The sequence below is a fragment of the Neopelma chrysocephalum genome, unplaced genomic scaffold, assembly GCF_003984885.1.
Source record: "Neopelma chrysocephalum unplaced genomic scaffold, ASM398488v2 Primary Assembly neopelma1_96, whole genome shotgun sequence".
Lineage (NCBI taxonomy): Eukaryota > Metazoa > Chordata > Aves > Passeriformes > Pipridae > Neopelma > Neopelma chrysocephalum.
This window is the reverse complement of record NW_020897759.1, coordinates 1,257,573-1,280,582: the sequence shown is the minus strand read 5'-3', so window position 1 is coordinate 1,280,582 and position 23,010 is coordinate 1,257,573. Positions and strand designations below refer to the sequence as shown.

General features: G+C 44.2%; 1 long non-coding RNA gene across 2 annotated transcripts; it reads left to right on the top strand.

Annotated features, from left to right (window-relative positions):
* Positions 1-3,558: 3,558 nt before the first annotated feature.
* Positions 3,559-17,897, top strand: LOC113972762. Of its 2 annotated transcripts, none has more exons than XR_003536001.1 (3): positions 3,559-3,667; positions 16,451-16,610; positions 17,828-17,897. It is a non-coding gene; the product is annotated as an uncharacterized LOC113972762 (long non-coding RNA). The 2 variants fall into 2 exon arrangements; XR_003536000.1 differs by lacking the exon at positions 17,828-17,897 and adding an exon at positions 17,409-17,532.
* Positions 17,898-23,010: the final 5,113 nt, after the last annotated feature.

Genomic DNA, 23,010 nt, shown 5'->3' with positions numbered 1-23,010 from the left:
AGCTGCAAATCTCAAGGTACTAAAAAAAACCCCAAACATTGGCTGTCCTTAAATACATCTGTGATGTTCACAAGTTGTCCAGAAATAAAGTCTGAGCTGATTTCAGCTCTTTCACTCCTCTCTGTGTTTCACCTTTAATATTGCTGTATTTTTCCCTGAGGAATGCTGGGATTCTTTTCTGACTTGGGTGCTGCTGAGCAGGGGCAAAGCTTCAACATTCATTTATGCCACCTACGTTTTAATGCCATTTGCCTGTCATTAGGCAATATTTATCCTTTAATTCTTGGTTGGGTTTGCTTAAGCCCCAGTTTTCCCCTTGTCAGAGGAAGAATATCAATTATAAATGGAAAAGTAATGGAAAAATTACTGGAGGATAATGGAAAATTATTTTTCCACTACTCCTTCAGTTCATGCTATCTTTTGTTTTTTTGTTGCACATTCTGTCGTTCCCCAGCCCTCCTGGTGGCTGACTGATCCTGGAGAAGCATCAGGGATTCAGCTGAATCTACATTTTCCTGGCTGGCAAATAGCTGCTGCTTTCTTTTGTCATCAGCCAGTTATATAGACCCCCTCTCCCCACACACACTGTGTTAAAAATCAGGTCAGGTATAAAGGCAGGGCTTGAGTTCCCTTTTCCTGAAAGGAAATTTTGCCCAATATTCATGTCAAGCTCATCTCAGTGATCTTTTTCATTATCCCATTTGATGTTCCATCAAAGCTGTTTCCTCCTTTATTGAAGCACTCTGTGTTATTGCTTGAAGTGAAGGCTATGGATTCATTTTTAGCATTTACCCTTTTTAATCTCAGTGAAGTACAAATAATCCTTTGCTCTGTTGATTAACGCTCTTGCACCTAAGCAGTAGAGAAAGGAGGAGGTAAACTTTTCAGACTATCAGCTGGTTCTGCCATTCAGTTTTTAGTTTGCTTGAGGCAAATACCTGTATCATGTATTACAGCATGCAAGAGATCTGATTTTTTTTCCATGCTGTGTGTTAGCAGCAGTTCATTTGATAGTTCATCTTTTGTTATATCACTTGCTACAGGAGATGTACAATTTCCTAGAGACAATTTTAGGAGATGCAATCCTTCCATTAGAGTTAAATCTGTGAAAATAGTGGACATATGTACAGCTACAGGCAAACTGTGTGTGAAACACTGCCTAGGTAATGGAATAGCAACCTGGTCATGCTAATAACAAGTAAGTTGAATTGACTGGTCAAGGAATTTGTTCAACAACTTCTGTCACTTGGGCTGAAAATTTCTATACTGGTGTTTGTCTGCCAGGTATCAGTACTGCCAACATTGTGTTGAAAGGCTCTGCGAAGAACTAGTGATTATGTGGGGGGTTTTTAACTCAGAGATTCTGCATCTGCAACACCTCATTTCTTGTTTGTCACAGCCTAACATAATTTCTGCCTCTGCCTATTCCCTACTATCCCATCCACAGTGATGTAGGGCCTGATTGAATTCTCATTTCTCTGTACCAGTGTGCAAAAGAAGAGACTGCAATATATTTCTGGCTCACCTAAGGAAACTAGAATCTGTGTACACAAAATGAAGCTGCTCCAGATACATCCGGATTGAAAGAAATTGCTCTTTCTTTTCACTGTCCTGTATCTTGTGGTTGGTCAGGTTTATAGATGTTGGTGTCAATATTCAGTGGGAGCTGGCTCTGGATTTGCTGCAAGAAGCCTGGGAGCAGTAATGGTACCCCCAGCTCCCTGTACCAGCTCAGCTCCAGAGTATGGTATCGGCTTCAAACCGTTATTAAATCCTTATGATGGTGTATGTTCTTGTTTGTACAAATGTCTAGTCCTTTTTTAAGGCCTCCTGATCCTGTGATTTCAAGGCTGTGATATGACAGTTGAGCAGTCTGTCGTTGCATTGTGTTTATTTCCTTTCATCGTTTTAGATTTGCTGCCTCTTGGTTCCACAGCAGATGCCAATGATCAGGAATAATGACAGTGAATAGGAGTGCTTGACCTACAGATAATACACTCTGCAGTTTAATGCTATATGTTTTGTGTTGTCTGGTTTCTCTTTTCCTGAAAATGTTCCAGTTATTTTTCTAAGTGGACACTTTTCTAAGGCCTCTCATTTTTATGTGTCTGTGTGCCTTGAAATGGGTAAGCAAATGGCTCCAAGTGCTTGTGTGAAGATATTCCCTCGGCGTGTGCCCATTTTTTACTTGTGCTAAGACCTGCTGGCAAACCAGCAGCCAGACCCTCTGTGAGGGGTCTGAGTAAGGGGCTGAGCCTTTCTCCCTGCTCCTCACTTGGAGGTAACTTGGTACATTTGACCTGGTAGTTCTTAAGAACAAAGCCAACCCTTCCTCCCGTGACACCCTCTCCCCCCCCAACAACCAAGCCCCTGATAAAAATGAGTTTTGGAAATAAAAAAACAAGGGAAAGCAATGACTTATGCAGCAGTTAGTAATCTCTGCTGAAGAATATATTACAGAAAAGTAAAATTGGCAGAAGGAGGGCTCCTGCAGTTGTGGTCTTAACAAATTGCTATGGATCTGATTTGGCTATTTATTATCTCTAATCCTAGTGGTCTACCGGGAAGGAAGGAAAATAATTACTAATGACAGATTTTAGTTAAAGTTAATTTATTGGTGGTGAAAGTAATTGCGTGTTCCAGGTGTTCATCAGTTTAGCAAGACAACATTTTTAACTATCGAATGTTCCAATTACAATGTGGTTAATTAAACATGATTAAGCTGTTGGGTTTACAAACACACAACTAATTATATATAATTACACTCGTAGTGGGTTTATGGTATACAGCATGCAAGATAGATGTGATTTTTAAAATCTTCCAGAAGATTTTGTAAATCTTCATTTTATAAGAGGCTACCTTATGCTTATACATTAATATATAGGTATTGACAGCTTGCTACGTTCTTAAATCCAAAATCTCGTATGGAGAAGTTGTAGCGAGATACTGAAACATCAGTTAAGAACCATAAAGAAGGCAGAGGGGAGAGTGGAGCCTGCTCGGAATTTGCAACTGAATGGTACAAATCTTGTGTGGGTTGGTAAATGCTGGTGGTTCTTTGCTACTTAAATTCTTCTGTGATTTAGGCAGAGTTTATTGATACAGTGAGAACTGTGTGTGTTGGGCACTGCGAGTATTGGGTCACCCTTAGGAGCAGCTCCATAGGTGTTTGGTGAGGGACCAGGGTGTGTACTGGAGCATCAAGAGCCTCTGGGAAGGGTTTGGAAGAGTCTGGGTTTTAGTGGTGGGATTGCTGCAGATGGGCACGTCCCCTGAGGGGCTGAGAGGACGTGGGTGCACAGCCAAGCCCAGGCAAGAGATCTCACCCGCTTGAAGCCAGTGCTCTACAACAAACTGGAACTGCTGAATCGAGGAATGATGGTACGTAATTTACAGCAGGTCTTGCAACTCAGTGATTTCAGAGATCTTTTCCAGCCTTGTTCCCGTGGCCAGGAGGTGCAGCCCCCCCCCCCCCCGCAAGGCCTCAGCACACCCCGGGGGCCACCTGCCCACAAGATGGCGGTCGTGCCGCCTGTCCACAAAATGGCGCCTGAGGACAAAGGCAGGCAAATGGCATGTGGGGGCCGTGCCCTGTGGTGATGGTTGTCCTGCAGTGCTATAAACACCCGTGCTTTCTTCAGGACTCGAAACACATGGCGTGGATCAGGTCTTCAGTGCTTGGGTTGTGGTTTAGCTGTGCATTGCAGCCCTCATGATTACGGCGTGGTACCTTTGTTAGGTACGGAGTCTGCAGTAGCCCTTCAGGCTTAATTCCTGCCTTGGTGGATGCATGTGTCATTTAAATATGAATGACACTTTTGTTGGGAGAGCTGTGTGCTGCACTGCACTTGTCATAAGGGCTGTTTTAATCTCTGATTTGTGTTTGGCTCAACTTTGTTTGAGAAAGAGGTGCTGAGGAGAATGTGTGTTTGTGCAGGAAGGAGTCACTATGGCTTCGTGAGGGAAATGTGAAGGAGCACCTTCTCCAGTGCCCAGGGACATGGGGCTTACTTGGCAGGGAGGACACTGTCCTTCCTTTTTTTTGACTTCATTCTTGTGTGTCTGAGTGTTTGTGGGAATATAACACTTGCTTACCAGAAGATGTTTTACACGTCATTGGTACCCATATGAATATACTGAAGCATGTTCAGCCTTTCTTCCCTTGGCATTCGCTTTCACAGCCATTCAGTTGGAAATCTATAATAGTATCAGGCAACAACTAGAGATCCACAGTAATATCAAGCAACTTAGGTAAGAAATCGTGTCCTTTTCTCCCTAGTCATGAGTAAGCATTAGCATCATCATTAGTAATGAAATCAAATGCATGCCAGTAAATATGTCTAAGTAACTTTAAATGGTACTTTTTAAATTTCAAGTCTGCTTTATACTGACACAGGTGTTTTCTCTTGTTCTTCTTTCTGTGTGTTCAAGTATGTACCAACAAGGCAGAACAGGTCCTTCTCTAATGGAAATTCACCTTTGTGCGGACATCTAGTGCCAGAAGGATATACTGGAATTAGTAAAACTCTAATGGATTTATAAATGTCGTGGGTTTTCCTAAACCAGGAGTACATTGTGTGAAGTGAACTTGCCTTAATTTTCCTGCACTGAAGTGGAATTTTGCATTGAATTTTACATTGAATTCTCCTGTCCTGTTCAGGACGATCACTTGGCCTTCCAAACACAGCATTGAGGAGCAGTGTGGCTGTACCGGGTGAGCGCCAACCTGGTGAGATCCCTTGTTTGGGGAGAAAAGACCCTTTCATTCCATGTTGTGGATAATCCAGAGGTGGCCCTTGGGTGGAGGCTGTGCTCTTGCCCCGGCCGTGCTGGGCTCATGTTCTTTTCCCTACCTGTTGCTAGAGAAATACTTTCTGTTCTGAAGGTCTGGAAATGGCATTAAGAAGTTTAATCTTTTTTAACTTTTTTTTTAATGAGCAACAAATTACAACGAAATAAAAGAGGATGAAAATAAAATTTTACATTGTGCCTTTTAGGCAGTTTTTATACCTCTCTCTAACTAGAAGGTTAAAAGAGCAAAATAATATTGACTAAGTGTCTGATCTTTACATAAGTGCTCTTGAAAGTTAATCAATTTACTTGTACCCTAAACAATGTTAGCTTTTCAGTTCAGAGGGGCTGTGGGAAAATTCACCTGGCTTTTCTGGCTCTAAGAGGATGGCAGGGCTGGAAGCAAACTATGATGAGCTTGTTTGCCTGTGCCTTGATGGGATTAAGATGGGGTGCTGTTCTGTCACTGGGATGATGTTTTCTCTATATTTAATTGACCATTGCAGCTTGCAAACAGCCCATTAGCTAATGTATTTATGCTTCTTGAGGCTACAGCCGAGTGGTGATAGCCTCTTCCTCTTGTGTTTGTTACAGAAAAGCTTAAGGTAATTTGAATGAGTTTGGGGAGAACAGCAGAAAGGCAGGAAGAGGTTGGTTTTCTCATTGTGCTTGTTAATACGGATCTATAACTTGGAGGCTTTGTTGAAGAGCATTAAAATGCATAGACTTTTAATGGGACTGCAGGAGAAAACAAAATGAATCACTGTTACCCAAGTAATCTATCACTGAATCTTCGTTCTTGAAAAATGAACAGGGATGTACAAGTTCTTCTGACCTTCAGACCCCCTCCAGTGCTGTAGCCCACCTCTGGACACGTTAAAGCAGGACTAGACAGGGAGAAGAAGGGTGACCTCTGGTTTGGGCCCAGCTGTGGTGAAATTTGGCTGGCTTTGAGAAAAGAGCCTGGTGATTTCTGCTTCTCTGACAGTAATGTGGATGAGGGCTCATCTCTGCTGGTTCCCCAGCCTAAGTGTGAGCCATGACCCTTTATTTTACTCCACTGAGATGTAAGTGTAGTTGTTTTCATTCAGTTTATTAGCCGTAGATGTGAGCAACATTAAGGTTCTCTATTTATCTTAATATACGTACACAGGTGTGTGTGTGTTGTAACAGGATCAGATGGTTTTCATTGGGGGGGGTGTTCTGTGCTAAAAATGCCACAGACAAACCCACTTCCCAGACAGCCACATTTTTCTGCATGAATTTTTAAAATCCATCCAGGAAGCCTGTTTATCTAGTCTAGAATAAATTGCTCTGGGTAGAAGGGATCTTCCTGTCTGGCCTCTGTGTTCCCCGTGAGCTGCTGGTCCCATTCTGTCAGGATTGCAGCCCACCTGTGCCTCCCCTCTCCTCTGGAGGGGACACAGCTGCCGCCTTCACAGGCAGGCTGCAGTTATTTGGGATGATAATTAGTAAATCTGTTGGTTTTGGTCTCTGCTTTCCACTAAACCTTAATTCCATTATGTGCAGTGAAACTGCGAAAGGATTGTGTGATGGAATGGGGGGGGGGGAAAGGAAGGTTCCATAACAGGCTTGACCTCTGAGCTCCATTTTGCTACTTTCAGAAGGAAACCCCCGTTCTTGCCTCACTCTGGTTGCCTCCCTGTTCCTGGTTTGTGGGTTTGCCTGTTGGGTGATGTACAGTGGCAATAACTTGCAGGTAGCTTTGTGTGTGACAGCTGGATTGGTGTTTTTAATCTTGCTCATTTCCAGTGTGCAATCCCCTTTCCCTACCTCTTCCAGGGGAAGCTGCCTTCCTGTTTCAGCAACCTTCAGTGGTGAGGTGCAGATGTTAGTGCTTGCTGCTGTCTTCTGGGTGAGATCTTTGCTTTCAGGTTTCTGGGAGCAGCTTAGTGGCAGAGCAAGCTCAAGGTTGTGCTTGCCCAAAGCCTGCTGAAAGAGTGGAGAAAAAGGAAAAAAAAAACAAACCAATAAAATGCATGAAAACCTTGAAGAAACTGCAGTGAAGTTGCTTAATGACTGAGGAAAGGGCTGAGTAAAAGACAAAATAAAATGACTTGAGAACACAAAGTAAGTGGCCATAAAACGAGTGTTTATGCACAAGCAGGTTTGTGAAGCCTTGCTCTCTGCTTCCTGAATGTGGTTAATGAACAAAGCCTTGAGACGGTTTTTGTTCAGTTGTGATTATTGCCAGGTTTGTCTGTGCAGAGAGGAGAGATGGAAAAGCAATAGAAGAAATAAAGGCAGCTGACCGTAGGAATGGGTGTGTGGTAGTTTGGCCTCATCCTCTTCTGCCCCAAACCAAAGGGTGGTTTTGCCCTCAGTGTCTCCAAAGGGATTGGGCTGCCTGTGCATGAGCAGAGCTGCTTTATAACGATGAAAGCATCAAGAAGTGGTCACAGGCCCAAGAGAGCACCTGAAGATTGGACACGTGCTTTACCCCCTATTTTTGCCTTTGGGAATGCATGGGGTGCCTGCACCCAGGAACACCTGCCTGCGGAGAGGCTGGGGCTGCCCCAGGCTGGGCATGGCCAGTTCCAGCAGCCCCGTGGCTCAAACCTTGCTGAGCCCCTCAGCCCTGCATGTGGCACCTCAGGGGGACAGAGGTGAGAGGGGAGAAACACTGCCAGGAGCTGGGAGAGGCACAGCAGTTAGAAGTGAAGGAGGGAGGGTGAGTTGGGGAAAAGAGGGTAAGGGAGAGTAATTTATCTTTGTTTCTTACCATCCAGACCTAGGTTAATTGGTAAGAAATAACATTATTTTCTCCAAGTTGATTCTCTTGCGCTTGTGATAGCAATAGGTGAGGGATCTTCCTGTCTGTATCTGGCTTTGTATCGTGACCCACGAGTTTTATTGCTGTGTTTTCTCCCCTGCCTGGCTGAGGAGGGGAAGTGAGAGCAGCCAGGCAGGCTTCTCACAGCCAGCTGTGGTCAACCTGCCACAGAAACATTTAATTGATCTCTAAAACATATCTGTGGTGGGGTTTAGAAGTAGTAGTTCTGATACTGACCACTTCTGACCTCTTGTGCTCTCCAGCATGTGTGTGGAGCTGCCCTGAGGCACTAATCTCCAGGTGTGTCAGGAGCCAAAAAGGAAATTGTACCATACAGGAGCCTAAATACACACTTAGATATTAAATTGTCTCCCCTGAAGCAGTGACTGGATCCCTTACATGTATATTAGTGAGTACTTAAAAAGTGTTTTTAGTTCTTTTCAATTTTTAAAATTTATTTATTTGCAACAGGTGGTTTTGGGCCAGCATTGCTCTGGCGGGGGAGAGCCACAAGGAACACAGTGGAGCTCTCAGGGGTACAGCAGAGGAGACAGAAGAGATGAGGGTCCTGCCAACATTCATGCCAGACTGGGAAGGCCAGAGGAAGAAATGGAGGCACACAGATGTGGATGAGGACTCCGAAGAATTAGAGAGAAAAGCCTACCAGCGCTGGGCTGCGGCATTGGAAGAAGTCGCAGAAGAAGAGGAATGGATTTAAAATAATGGACTTGCTTAACTGAGACTGTTGAATGGAGAGAAATTACAGGTTTATGGCTGTTTTAATGTTTTAAAGGAATGGTTTATTCCTATCCCCATGTTGTAATGGTTTGTTCCCACAAGAGTTCCACTCCCTTCTTATGCATATTCTATTGTGATCCCTCCCCTTTATTCTCTGTACCCAATCGTTGTTCTTCTTTCCCAAAACTCCTCCCCTTATTCACCATACTCTGGAAAGTTCTCCCAGCTCCCCTGTGAAAGGGGGAGCCATTTTAATGAAGTGATTCACTATTTTCCACCCTACAACCTGTATGGAGCCGTGAGTGAACTTTCCCGTGTCCGGGCCACGTTACACAGATGCTGTTAGACATCAGGGTTTGTGTATTTTAATATGCACAATGCACTTTCACAGGGGACAGTAAACACTGCAGGGCCAGAACTCTAACCTGTGAGGTCTCTCTAGGCTACCTCCCACTGAGTTTGGTGGTATTTTAATAGGTGTTGGGTGTGTGGGTGAGAACAGAATGTGACCCACTCTCGTACAATCACAAAGCAGTTCAATACTGTGTGAAGGACGACCCTTAACATTGCCTGATTTGAGGTGGCACCCCTGTTTTGTACCCAGGGGTGTGCAGCAGCTTCTGCTTGGAAATGGAAACACTAAATCAGAGAGTGTATTTCGTGGGAACTGCAGGTGGCAGTAGGGGCTAAGTTTTACAGAAAAAATGTTTTAAATTGCTGTACTTCACAGTGGCTTGCCATATGGCAAAAACTTGAATCTCTGCAAGAGCCTTCTCTTAAAGGCAACACTCCATGTTTTTAAGGACTCGTCAGCTCATTTTAAGGGGCAATGTTTTCACTAAGTGTAATGACACTTTCTGCTCCCTTTGGAATGCCCTGTGCTGCTTTCCCCCAAGGTAGGGGGGAAATGCTCATTGAAGTCTGATTTTATTTACTGCGTTCTGACTGGATAAGTGACTTAAGTGGTGTATTACTTGCATTTACCACAATCAAAATCGTGTCCGTTTGAGTTTAAGAAGAGGCTCAATTGCTCAAAGTTAACCCTGGGACTTTGAAGTCCTATGAAGACCTTGAACAGATCTGAATGAACTTAAATACAGGATGTTTTGTCAGTCTCAGTTTGGTTTCTGGTCACTGAGAAGACCTTAATTCAATGACTAGCCAAGAGATAATGAACTAATTGTTGTACCCCATGCTCTATGTATTTTTGACTTAGAAGTTGTCATGAAGTGCTCTCTCCTTGAGGATACACACATTTACATGTCTGGTTCAGTCAGAATAAAGACTGGACTTAGGTTTAGTGCAATCCATGGGGAACTTGAGAGAGACAAGGCACTGAAATAAAGGTGGACTTGTGTTGTTCAGACAGCTCTTTATATAAAGAGAGATGTGCCTGTGTGCTCTCTGTACCTGGGATCAGTGGGCAGGGTGCGTGCATGTTTTAAGTTTGGTTTTACTGGGTTATGATTAAGCTGGAAAAACTTTCCAAAACACCTAAGATTGCTATTTCTGAGCTCTGAGGTGAGGCTTGGTACAGACAAATCAGTGTCTAAAAAGTACTAATTGCTGTTACTGATAAAGTTGTACCGTGATAAATGCAAATCCCAGAGAGACTCGTGCCGATGGCAAGGTCAGTTCAAAATCTGCAGGAATTGCTCTTGCTAGCATGTTTTCCAATTAAAAAGCAAGAGCAAAGTAATTATTGCTGGGAATTAAATATTTCTCTAGAGCTGATTGCTTTTGTTGGTAGTTTTTCAGATGTACACTAGAAAGACAACAGATAGTTTGGACTGTGAAGGACTCATCCGTGTTTTGAAAGCCTTCCCTGGCACGAAGCACTCTGATGTTGTTTTGCCCCTTGTGCTTCTTCCTTGGTGCTGAATGCTGATTACAAACCATATATTTACACTCTTGCTCCTGGTTGGAGCAGGAGCATCAGGGAATCTCTGTACTGGAGCCAGCACCGTCAGAGAGCACGTCCCAGCCTCCCGCTGGGAAATACTGGCACATAGTGTGATGTACAACTGTATTACCTATTAAAAAGAGATTATATAGGGCATGTAGAAAAGAGAGTGTATTATAAATTAAACAAAGAACATGATGCAATTTAATAACTGTTCCTGTGTACTGGGAAATCCCAGAGTGTGCATATGAGGTCTTACTGCCAGGATGTTGCTGTTGGGGAGGATCCTGGGGTGGGGACTCGGGAGGGAGGTGTGCTGTGCACGTATTTATAGAGAATTAACTCAAGCTGCAATCATGGGCCCTTCCCATTCCCTTTTCACAAACCTTTGTCTGAATTTGTTTGGCTGAGCATCTGCTGAGAGCAAATGCCAAGGCTGTGTTGTCTGCCCTGAGTGCCAAATTTGACTTGTGTGCAGGAGTGTGCCTGTACTTGTCGAATCCAGGGAGAGCTGGAGTGCCCTGTGATTTACCTTAACAATTATAATCAAAGCCACACAGCTCAAATGAGGAATGTTTGATCTTCAGAGCTTATAATGAACCCAGAGAAGAAACACCCCAGAAGCTATTTTATTGAATAAATTTAAATAATGCATTAATTTTAGAAAATAATTGCACATGAGCAAATGGCTAAGTTAATCAAAGTATTAATTTGTTCAGCTCTTAGGGATATGTAAAAACTTAAATAATGTGTAAATATCACATTTGGCACATGCAGACTTACCACAAAATATGAGTTATTTGTAGTGCACATACAGCTGAAGAGAGACTATACAAATATGTTTTAATGATGCTTGATGGAGGACCAATAATCAGATTTGGGAATGATATAGGGAATTGCACAATTCCAGTTTTGGTGCATCAGTTAGTGTGTATTTCCCTTGAGACCAAGCTCTCTGTGGAGGCTCCCGGTCCACTCCATGCCTGGAGATCTGCTGGTGGCAAACAGCCTTTTGGCAAAATCTCGTGCAGTTTTCTTCTTGCAAGTGATCTTGGAAGTTATGACCTGACCTTCGGATGGCTCTGTAGCACGTGAAGGCCTGTTGGCAGAGGCTGGGGGCTGGTGTCAGACTGAGGCAGCCTTTACTGTGGTTTGGCCACCCCTCACAGCCTAGCAGGGTTTGCACCCTCACTGCAGCTGCACTGAGTGCTGGTGTCATGCCTGTGCAAATGACAGCACAGAAAGTGGGTATTTAACATTGAAGTTAATGCACCTCTGCTCCTACTGTGCCTGCTTTGTGCCTGTGATCTATTCATGGGGAGAAGTACTGTGTTCTTGCCTAGATTGACAGGAGATTTTCATTGCTTGCAATGAACCAGTCTTGATCTGATTTAGCTATTTCTATCCTGGCATGTGGCAGTGGTGTGGTGCATTAACAGTCTCACAGCAGTCTTCAGTGGGTTCAATGAAATTAATGTGAGTATTAGTCAAATACTGGCTGACAATTTTCTTAGGCTGGGCTCTGACAAGAGTTGTGGTCGGGAAATTATGATTTTGTTATTTCATTTCACTTAACATTGATGTGTGGGGTGATATATAAGGTGGTTATTTTTTAGAGTAGGTTCTTTATCCTGGCTCAGTCAGGGACTGGAGTCTGGTATTTGTATTAAATATTGTATCAAGTGATTTGCAGTAGCTGTGGGGTTTAGTGGGATGAGAGCTATTTGTTTTTACACAGAAACCTGTGGTTCCTTTTGTTAGGGCTTTGAATTGCTTTTATGCTCCATTCTCACAGGAGAAATGCAAATGCTGCTGAAAAATTATTTTTGATTACGGGCAAAGGTAGCAGAAAAGCCTTACAGAAGAAGTTAGGTTTGTCTGCTTTTTGCCAGATTTTTTTTTAAAGTGTAGAAATTATGTTCCACTGCCCTCCTGCTGAGGGAATAGCACATGGAAGCACGGATGAGAAATGCAACTGTGCAGCCACTGTTGGCCTGGGCTTTAGCGGTCCAGCCCTGTAGGAAGTTACAGAAGAGGCACCCCAGGGACAGCAGGACCTTTCAGAGGTTTTGGGTGGGATGTGGGAAAACCAGACTGTGAATGTGGTGAGCATGGAGAAACCAGGGTGTTATTTGTGAGCCCAGACTAGCAGAGATGCTGTGGCAGCTCACTCAACAGGGGGCTGTGTCTGAGCAGGGTGAGGAGGGAAGCGGCTGACATGCCAGCTCAGGGCTGCTTTTCCCATCAGCAGGAGTCAGCAGACTCCAAACTGGAGCTCCCTGCAGCTTCTCCTTTGTTTTGGTGGTGGTTCTCACTTCTTTCCCAGCCCCACTGTGCTACTGGGGAAAACTCCCTGTGGCCTCACCGTGCTCCCTGCACGCATGTTCCTGTGTTCCTTCTTGGTTCATTTATCATAACTCATTAAAGTAAATTCATGGATTTATTGCTGTTCTCCCCTAGGAGAGGCTGACCCTGTCCTTGAGCAAGGCTGTGCTTGCTGGTGGCACGTGACACTGTCTGGATGTGATGCTGGTTACTTCCCTGGCTTGCCTGGCTTCCTTCCTCATGGAAGCTTCTGAAATATGCATCCTTTGGATTTCACTGTCACCAGGTAATCTGATCAATATAACAAATGGCTGCCAAAATTCAGGTGGGGCCCTTGAAGCTGATATGAGTATATTACATTATGGGCTGACCTGTTGCACCTTGAGTTATTTCCTTGCTCATGCAAAACAGCTATTTTATTCTCTCCTCTTTCAGCTCCTGAAGAAGAGCAGGTAGAAGTAATCAGTGAATTTTGTGGAGGCAAAAGGGCCTTTCCAGTCAGTTGAAAGACATGCAAGCTCCATTTCATCTTGGCTTATAAATCAGCAGTAGAGAAGTGCTGTAGTTCTGCTTTTCTTGTTAACTAGTGCATTAGGAACAGGAAGCAGAGCATTTAATGTTATATACTTAATGGCACTGGCATTTACCTATTTAGCCATGTTTACTAGAGTAATTACAAATCAGATTAAGTGTGGTGCTTGCTGACCTTTAAGGAAGGGCCCAAAACAAAAGGCAAAACAAGTTTTATAAATGTTAGGCAGAACAACTCAACTACTTGCCACAATCTCAGTATTTATTCATATAAAGAAAATAAAAGACTTGATGCAGACAAAAGATATTCTGATAGGTCCCAGTAAAAATTTCAGAAAGACTTTAAAAGAAAAAAAATCCCATGCAATTTTATTCTGTGATAGCTAGGGGGGAAAGGTTACAATCCTCCATTTACAATTTTGAAAATACAGAATAATCAGTGCTTGCAGCAAAAGTAGGATTCTCCTGATATTTTTCAATTGTGACTCAACCGTTAAACCCAGATTGACTTAAATACAAGTTTGTTATTTAAATGTGAAAATAATTTATGGTAGCACAAGATAGAAACTGGAACTTAAAATATTCACGCTGGCTATTTATCTACTGGTTGCCTCCCATGAAAGCAATTAATTTGAGCACCTGGGTATTTTCATGCATTCTGTGGGGTTGGTTTTATACAATTTACATGGAGAAGTGGTTTATTTCCAAATTACACCTCATACGCTGAAGAAATTTCCCTGAAGTGGCATTGCTGGTGTTGCCTGTTGAAGTTACCCATGGAGAGCCTGAATTCCTGCCCTTGCCTGGTGGCTGCCTCAGCCCCTTCCTGCCAGGAGCAAAAATCCTCTTCCCATCATGCAGTTCTGCAGCTGGAGGCCCCTTCAGTCCCAGTTTGGGGCAGCTTGTGTTCATAGCTGAGTATGAAAACCAGGAAAATTTGGGCAGCTGAAGAAAATGCTCCTGCTTTTCTGTCGGGCTGAGGCCGGGGGTAGCAATGCCCCTCTGAAAATGGACATTGGCAAACTTTGGCAGCTTTGGGATGACCCTCTTCCAAAATGGGAAAATTACCCCAGGTGTCAGCATTGCCACAAGTGCTCTCCCGAGTCTTTCCTTGGCATCTGACTTGGTTATGGAGATGGGCTTGGTTTTGTCTGTCTCCCCTGAGCATCCATATGTATGAGAGAGAGAGAGATTTTATTAGTTTTCCTCCATCAAATGCAGAGTCGTCTCAGCACGGATCCTGTGCATGTGCGTGCCCTTTGAAATGCTTTCCTAGCACGGTGACAAAAGCAAACATTTTCTGGTCCACAGAATTATCATACAGATTTTAACCTTAATATTACTTTTAGGCTGTTTTCCCCACACTGCCTGTGGTGGGCTGCAATTTCTTCTTCCCTTTTACCAGGAATACTGGAACTGCTCTGTCACTGATTTCACTGGAGTCATCTCTCTCCCAAAGGAAAAGGTACGGCTGATTCTCCTTTAGATGAGAGTCAACTCCTGTCCCACTCCTGACTACACAGAGCTGTGTCAGCTCACCCTGGGATTTTGCAGACTCTCCTCTGTAACCAGTTGCATTTCCATGGTGCTATCCTATATCTTCCCAGAACTGTTTTGCTTTTCCACCTATGTTCCCACTGAGGTTCAGTGGAGGAAGGACGATGAGCTGTGTGACAGCATGCTGACCTGCAGTAGCCATATATCTGAATTACAGGTCTCAGGGTCTCTTCTTTCTTTTTTATCAGGCAGAATCCTCTCATTTCTCAAAAATACTTAATAATAAAAAATTACTTTGGATTGCTTGAGCATTACACTTTCTCAACTACTGTTTGACAAAAAGGTGGGTTCAGGGATGCCCACAGGGATGCTTGCAATACATTTTAAAAACCAGCTCTGTAATATACCTCTTGCTTGTGATTTTGTTGCTTATTCTGGGTGTGCTGTTTTGTCCAAACACCCACAGCTGAAGATTATGGGCATTGCAGTAGCAAAGCCTAGCAATTATATCCCCTCTCCTGTGCCAGCCTGGAAGCTAATCCCCGTGTCCCTTTGTTTCTCTTCTTTTATTCCCTGGTAGAAAGGAAAATGCCCCTGGCCTTTCACCTTGGTTTTGCGTTTTAGAAGTTCTGCAGGTTTTTCTAAAGATGGACAGAATTTTCCATAGGGGACAGACACCACATTATGTCTGCAGGGTGGCCCAAAACCCAGACCTGAGGCATACAGGCTAAGGGCTTTCTTTCCTTGGGCAAAGGGCTGTTGTTTGCTTTTAGGAGCCCAGTGCTGAAATTGCCAGTGTGACTCCCAAAACTGAATATGGATGAAGATTCCTTCTAGAAAAAAGGTGGCTGGACAAAAAGCTCTTACTGCCCATGGAGTGCCCAGGGTAGCCCACAACCTGCCACTGACACCCAAAAGTTACAGGCTTTCTTTCCTTGGGGAAAGGGGAGTCATTTGCTTCCATGAGCCCAGTGCTGAAATAGCCAGTCCGAGTTCGGAAATTGAATACGGACAAAGATTCCTCCCAGACCAAAGGCAGCAGAATCTGTCCTGAGGCAGACACTGGATTAATGTATTTCACACGAATTTAGAAGCACATGCGGAGAGGGAGAGCAGATCAATGTTTAATTATGCAAATAGTCTTGCGGGCTTTAATATGAAACTGGAATAAACCTGTCACTACAGCCACACTGGGGACAGGCAGTGAGTGAGCTGCTGTGCTCCTGCTGGGTTAGCAGGGGGACATGGTGGATTGGGTGCAGGGGGTCAGGGTCTGGCTGGCAGCTCCTGGCATCACTGGAGAGCTGCCCCAGGGGCTGAGCTGCACCCTGCTCCCACTCATAAAGGCAGAGATGAAGTTTCTGGGTGACAATTGGTATAGCTGTGTCTGCCTATAGCATAGCTTTGTACAGTACTGTTATTTAAAGCTCTCTCAGTGTTAGTTCAGGCTCTGCTTGGCTCACCTGATGTGGATGTATGGGGACACTGCACTCTGACAAGCCTGTGTTTCATTGGGCTTTTTAATGAGGAACTCATTTAATTGTGCTGGACTTGATGAGCTTGTGTGGGAATCCAACTATGAAATTTCCTCTCGGTGAGAACTTCACCAGGAGAGTGGGAATTACCTCCCTTCCTTGCAGGGCTGCCCTGCGGTTTGTGAGCACTGTCCATGGAGTCATGAAGCCTTCTGGAGGGTGCAGATATGGATGCACGAGTGTTGTGATGTTGCAAGAAATCTGCACTAAGTTGCCAGTCTTGTCCTACTTAAAAGCATTGTTGCTCTTTACTCTTTACTATGGTACCTCTTCTGTTTTAATTAAAACTTTCGTAGGGCCATTCACACCTCTGTTCATTTTATCCACCCATTTCAGCTTCCCTACGTTTCCCAAGTTCCTGCTGAGCCCCGGGAGGAAGGAGACCCAGCAGTGTGTGCCTCCTGGCAGGGATGAGGCAATTTGACCATTTGGATGTGTTCAAATCTGGAGGAAAGGTAAAATCTTCACACTGCAAAGGAGTTTTTAGGAAACACATGTATATATTTTTCTATTTAATCTCTCCTTTTTCCCATCAGGGGGTGTCCCCAGTCCCCGGTGCTTGTGTCCAGTGCAGTGGCAAAGCACATAGTTAATACAGCTGGTGTGTTTCTCTTAAAGTGGTGTTGAAGTTTTGTGGGTCTCCCTTTCCTGTGCCCACTTTTGGAACCATTTCTGCTTTTGTTTTTTTTACTGTTCTGTTTTTACACCCTGCTGGATCTGCATGTGGATGAGCAGAATTGCTCATCTGTGAGCTCTTCTGGGGGACATGGTAGGGAGGGTGCATTTCTGATACCCTGCTTGCCTGGTGGTTGTGTTCAGCATGGCTCTTACCTTGCATTGTTAAGATAATGGAGGAGGAAGAGGAATATTGCCTGCTGCTGTGTTAGATTAGGTAATGATTTTCTAGCTCTCACAAGCTCCATCAGGTTTGTTTCGGTGCCCACACAGAGCCTTGATTCGCTATCAAAAGAAAGTCTTGAATTATGCAAAGACTAAGCTATGAGTAGCAGAGCTACTGCTGAGCATGGTTTTACACTGCCTCTGCTGAATATTCATGGTAATCAAAGATCACAACTTTGTTTGCTGGAGTTAAAATATTTTTTTAGTAGCTTGGACAGTTCCAAACCTGCACAATATATGTTGATACAAATATCAAATAGCTCTGTTGCCTCCCCTAAAGCAGCATTTTTTCAGGCGGTGGGCAGAGGAGATGAAAACACAAGTCACGATAGGATTTTGGGTAAAAAAACAAGCACTTCAAACTGTTAATTCTTTGTCTTTGGTCTTAATACAGTACAAAACCAGAAGATGAGCAAAGGCATTCCTGTACCCAAACTGAGATAAGGGAGTTTAATTGCCATCTACCACGTTTCTGAGGTGTTTATTATGAGAAGAGGTGTCACGAGGTGCGTGGTAGAAAATAAAAATATTTGTCAGTGCAGGTTTGTAGAACTGTCTCATGCTCAAAGACTTGCTCGGGGTGGGGGGAGGCTTGTGTCTGGTTGAGAAGGGGATGGTTAGAAATGAAGCAGGGCCAGTATTTGCCTATTTGCTTTTATGATATGCTAAGGTACCTGCTTTTCCCCTTTGGGGCTTGCATGTTTCATGAGTAGGGTTTTGCAGTAGGGAGAGAAGGTAATTGAAAACATTTTTGGGCTGTGACAACGAGCTCTTGCCTGTAACAGAATCATGTTTTGCTGTTTTCCCTCTCAGCTTGCTGACAAGATGATAAAAGGTAGTGTGGTATGTGTGCCTTGATAAAACAGGAGCTTTACTTCCAAAGATAGGTAGATAATTTAAAAAATGCTCTGCTTGAGAATGAGAGGACAGGGTGCTGTAGCTTTAACATGCTGATACAGGGAGAGGGATTGATCTCTGATCAGGGAGTGGTTTAGGGGGTAGGCAGGATGTGAAACTGGGTTTCTGTTTAGCCTCAGGAGTGGGACAGTCTCAGAGGTGCCAGCAAAGTCAGTGCTGAAATCAGTGCTCCTGACCCTGACTGGGGGGGCAACACTAGGGAGCAGCTGCAAATGAAGGGGCTTGAAGGGCCTCTGAGGACAGGAGGAGATCACCTGGTAATTTAGGGGATTTTGATCTTTCTGGTGGTTTTGTGCTAAGTAGTGGCATCCCAGCAAAGTGTAGAGGGCAGCATTGGCAGTGAGTTTCCTTGCTGTTGTTGAGGAAGGGTGAGATTTGAGGAAGGATGAGGGGTTACGTTTCTTTCTGATGCTTGGGGGTGACTGAAAGCTTAGACTGCAACTCCACCTCATCAGCAGAGGGACAGAAGGTGAGGAAGAATATAGATGTTAGTGGTGCAAGCATATGGAGAAAGCAGAGAGGAGAGAAAGGGAGAAGGGATTCACAGACGGGAGGTAGAAATACAGTGAGCGAGGTGGATGGGGAGGAGAAGCCTTTCTGCCAGACACATCCCCTTTTCCATTCCCGGGAGAGGCGGTTCCCCAGCGAGGAGCTCGGGTACCTGCAGGTGGCAGCTGCAACACAGGAGATGGAGTTTTCCAGGTCTCTGTCAGCAAAATAAAGACCAATATGAATTCAAGGGGAGAAAACAGCCACATTTCTCAGTCTGCAGTCTGGATCTGTCTGTGCTACTGGCTGCCTGCTGTAAAAGAGCTTCCAGACAACAGACCTGATGGCAGACCAGGGGCTGTGGCTGTGAGGACTTTGTGGTGCTCCTCTGTCAGGGTTTAATAGGGGCCAGGAATGAACCACTGCTACACCCTCAGAATCCACGTAGTTAAAACACCTGAGAAAACAGAGGAGGAGGATCAGGCACTGCTTCCCAGCTGGCTCATGGCTGCAGCATGGAGAATGAGGCCTTGAGAACTACAAATGCATAGAGGAAAGACTGCAGGTTTTCGCTGTTCAAACCTAAATCCTTCCAGCTGGCCACTGGGTGCAGCATAGCCCTGTTGTTGATGGTTGCAGTGCTGGGCCCAGGCAAGGAAACAGCCATGACTGCTTGGAAAAGCCCTTAGGGGAAAAAAGGTCAAAGACTCGAATAGGACGGTGGCAAGAGCTGTTAACTGAAAAATCAGCAAATGCTATGATGAGCAAAGGATGACCTGGCAAACCCTTTCTCTCATCCCACCAGCATCTCTCTCTTTTTTCTCTTTACTGCTCTGCTTTTATGTTCCCTTTGGGATAATGCAGACAACAGGCAATCAGGCAAGACTTTGCAGGGAAGATTAGGAATAAGTGTTATATTTTGGGGTGGTTTTGGTAGCATAATAGAACAATGCCAGGGCATTTTTTTTTCAAAACCAACTCAATCCTTGTTGCTGTGGATCACAGGGCATAAAAATAAAGTGGTCTGATTGCTGCACTTTATATATGATGCATATGAACGCATTTAAACACATACTGATACTGCAAACTCTGTCCATCCAGATCAGGTTTGAACCCCAGCACACCTTTTAGGCCACTTTAGGGCTGCTTGGTGGCCTAGATTGAGTGTCAGTGAATCTCTGACAAATGATCAGATCCCTGTGCCACCTGTACACCTTAGGGCTGAGGGCTCATAACTCAGCTGCTGTATTTGGTTGTTCACATAACTTTGTTTAGAGCACATGTTAGCATAAACACCTCTCTCTAGTCATCTCTCCTGCTTCAAAGAGCAATAAATCAGGCAACTGTTGGCTTTGTAACTCATGATGATTAGAAACACCACATGCATTTCTGTATCCTGAAGAAGTTAACAGTAAAAGTTGTTCTGGTGCTTCCTGGTTTGAGGGGTGAGTTTGGGCAGACCTGCAGTAAGCTGCCTTACAAGTTCCTGTATAGCTCTTAGAGAAAATGTCAGAGAGAAGCAGAGCTCAGGTTTTCAGGTTTTTTGAAAGCTTTAAGTGTCTTCCAATAACTTGAATTTATAGCTGTTTGGAAAGGATGCAGCAGAGCAGAGCAAGTTGGGGAACTCCTGCTGGAGACAGAAATTTGCCTTCAAGTAGTAGGCACAAGCTCTTGCTGCTGCTGCTGCTGGCAAGGAGCTCACAGCCTCTATTATTTGATGGTTGAAAGCGTCTTACAGCTGTTTAAACTTAGAGCAGTTTGAGAGGAAAGCAGCAGAGTGGAACACACTGTTTGTACGGGTGATGTGAGCCCATGTGAACATGGGCTGTGTGCCCCTGAGGGGTTTGTCATCTCTGGGGCTGCCCACCAGTGCTTGGCTCACCTCAGCAATCCTGAGCTGCAGCACTGGGATTTGAGCTGGGAACAACGTGATCATAAAAACAACAGCTCTAAGTAGAGGACTTGGAAAATGCTTTTGGAAAATGAGGAAGCAGAAACCCAATCAAAAATGCTTTCTCCCAGAATAAAGACATGCCAAGGAGCTTTTATTCCCTGAAATATCAGCCCTGAGGAGCTCCTACCTAGGGCTGAAGATGTAGCTGTCAAGTGAAATGAGTGTGACTAGATCTGAGACACTCTCCTTGCTGCAGGTGTGTGTGCAAGTCCCTTAGGAGTCAGGACATGTCCATTGGGCACAACAGGTAACAGCCAACAGCTTATATAAGTGTGGAGTGGTGTGTAGGATGAACTTAGCTAGAGCATCCTGGAAGCAAAAACATGCTCTGTAAGAACAGATCTTAACTGAGATTTTAATTCCCTGGACTGACCATAGTGGAAGCGGCTTTAAAGGAAGGACATAGGGATTGTTTTTCAGTTGGGAACACAGTTCTCTGCCAACAAACGGAGCAAAATGCGGGGTCTTGGCACTTCCTCGTGTTCTTTATACCGGTCTGCTGCTTCAGAATGAAATTCTGCTCTGTGCAGCATTTGGGCCTTAAACCTTTGCAAACATACAGCAGTGCTTGGAAAAAACAAACAAACAACAACAAAAAACTACACAGTAACATGTAGTTTTTCCAATATACTTTGAGAACTGTGCATTTCCAGTGTCTTCCAGCTTTTTATGGATCAGAGGTTGCAGAGATGTATTTGATTTTAAATTAAGCTGAGGTTGTCCTTTACGCATGTGGCCCAAGAAACCTGAATTTAAAGCAAGTACAGCACTGTGGCACCACAGTGAATTCATGAGGCCTGCAAGCACCTCCAGGGAGCATCATTCTCCCACCATTCTCCTATACAACAGGCTCCTCTGATGAGAAGTGTGGAAGCCTCTGCAGTAGCCCTGGTGCGTTCTCTGTGAGGAAAGGGGGTTCAGGGTGCTGGGAAAAGCTTCCTTAAGAGATGTCCAGTGCTTACTGGTTTTGCTGACTCTCTTGGCTTTACTGGCATCGTGGCATTCGGTGCCAATACCACAGCTCCTGGGGAAATCTGAGTAGCCTGAGAGTGTCAGAGTTGGAGCATCTCTTAGGCTCATGATCCTGTGGTAAAGGGGAAAGCCAGGAAGGAGACACAACTGCAAGTTAAAGAAGCAACATTCGGGGAGGGGGGTGGGGGGAAAATACATTTTCCAAAAACGTTTTTTGATGTTTAAGGACTTGATCTGAGACCACTGTTTTGATGACACACTTGCTGATAAGTCCAAAAAGAGATTTATCTGTTTTCATTGAGATTTTGACTTAGGTGCAGTTAGTGATCTGCTGTAACTCTTAAATCAGTCCTCTCTTCTGGCCAGTTTTTCTCTGTTTTGTCTCTGCTACTGAGCTCATTTTCTTTTCTCAAATGTGTTATAAAATTTGTATGTACTTCCTGAAGCTTTAAAGATTTAATAGAGTCTTGTGGAGTGCTGTTCAGTTGATGTGTGCATGGCACAGAGGAATTAAAGGGTAAAAGTTCTTTTAGAGGTGCTGAGGGTTATGATCCTGTTGAAAGATTAGTGAGAAATTCAGCTACACGTTTGTCAGAATCCAAAAAACTTGCCAAGACTGCAAGTATGTGATGTCTGGGCTTTGGTGTTGGCTAAGCACAGTGCAAATACTGGTGGGTACAAAAGCTGGAAACAAGAGGTTAGGTATAAGAAACACAAACCAAGCCAAAATCCGAGATGATGGAAGAGAAAGAAGTGTCCTGCCAAATACACCTCTTTAGTTGTTCACTGACAGAAAAGACACCTTCCAGAAGAGATTGTCTTCCCAGATGCACCTATGAAAAGAAACCACATTATTGAACCAAAATCATATGCACATTGTGGGCTTATGATGATGTTTTAAGTATAAAATATAAAAAAAGTCAGAATTGATGCCGTATTTCCTGCTGATTGTAGATTGTCTCTCTTCCAAAGATACTGATGTTTACCTGCCAACTACTAACAGCACTTAAATATTTTTTGCTGTTTTAAAAATCAAATATTTGAATTGGAGGTAAAGGCCCAGAACTATGAGGATTTCACTGCCAGCAAACTCCCTCAGTGCTGAAGGAGCCAACTGCTTGTTGGGCCAAGGGCGCAGGTAAAGGTACTTTGTGGTTATCAGAGATGGTTCAGACTGAGACATTGCCTGATTCTTCACCTCAGCATTGAGCTGAATGTCAGTAACAGGCAGGGAAGGGGTTTCTTGTGTCCCTGTCTGACATGCAAAATTTTGATTTCTACTCTCTGCCCCAGGTACATGCCTGTGCAGGTGGCTAGATGGGAGCTTTTCCCTCTGCAGAAGTCTGGGATTTGCAAAAAAATAGCATTTCCACAGCCTTGTTTTCAGGTTTAGGCAGGTCTCGCTTGATTTTTCAAGGGAGCCAAGGCGGCCTGCCTGCTGGGGAACATTAACACTGCTGTACTCGCTGATGTCCTGAGGTCAGTGATTGTACCCCATGTGAGTAAAGGATCCTTGAGTTGGAGATGTTCTGCTTTTTGCCCCTTCTGCCACTCCTCTGAAGAGCTGATAGAAGGAATGACTTTAAGAAAGGGGTTTGGACCTGCTTCAGTGCAGTAATGGGCTACTGAGAAGCAGCAGTACCAGAGAGCATGAATGCAATTT